The sequence below is a fragment of the Penaeus monodon genome, chromosome 28, assembly GCF_015228065.2.
Source record: "Penaeus monodon isolate SGIC_2016 chromosome 28, NSTDA_Pmon_1, whole genome shotgun sequence".
NCBI classification, from domain to species: Eukaryota; Metazoa; Arthropoda; class Malacostraca; order Decapoda; family Penaeidae; genus Penaeus; species Penaeus monodon.
The window spans coordinates 28,457,952-28,458,267 of record NC_051413.1 but is presented as its reverse complement, the minus strand read 5'-3'; positions in this window follow the sequence as shown (position 1 = coordinate 28,458,267).

Below are 316 nucleotides of genomic sequence, written 5' to 3'. Positions count from 1 at the left end.
AACATAAAAATTTTGCATATGCAGATGGATATAAAAAGACAGATTAATAGATAGAGGGTTTTGGTATATCATAAAACAGCAACTCATGGCACTCTCGTTATCACTAGTGTCTGATAATAGCACTCTTACGTACTGAGTTGCCAATGTATTGTTTTCAAGTTTGGTTGATATTCTGCCTTTCATTGTATTCGCTACTTCAAAAATTTTGCGAAATATTTTTATCGTTTTATTATATTTTTTCATACATTTTGTCCATTTATTATAAATCATATTGAGAATCAGACGTACACCAACTTCATGGTATTTAACACAAGCT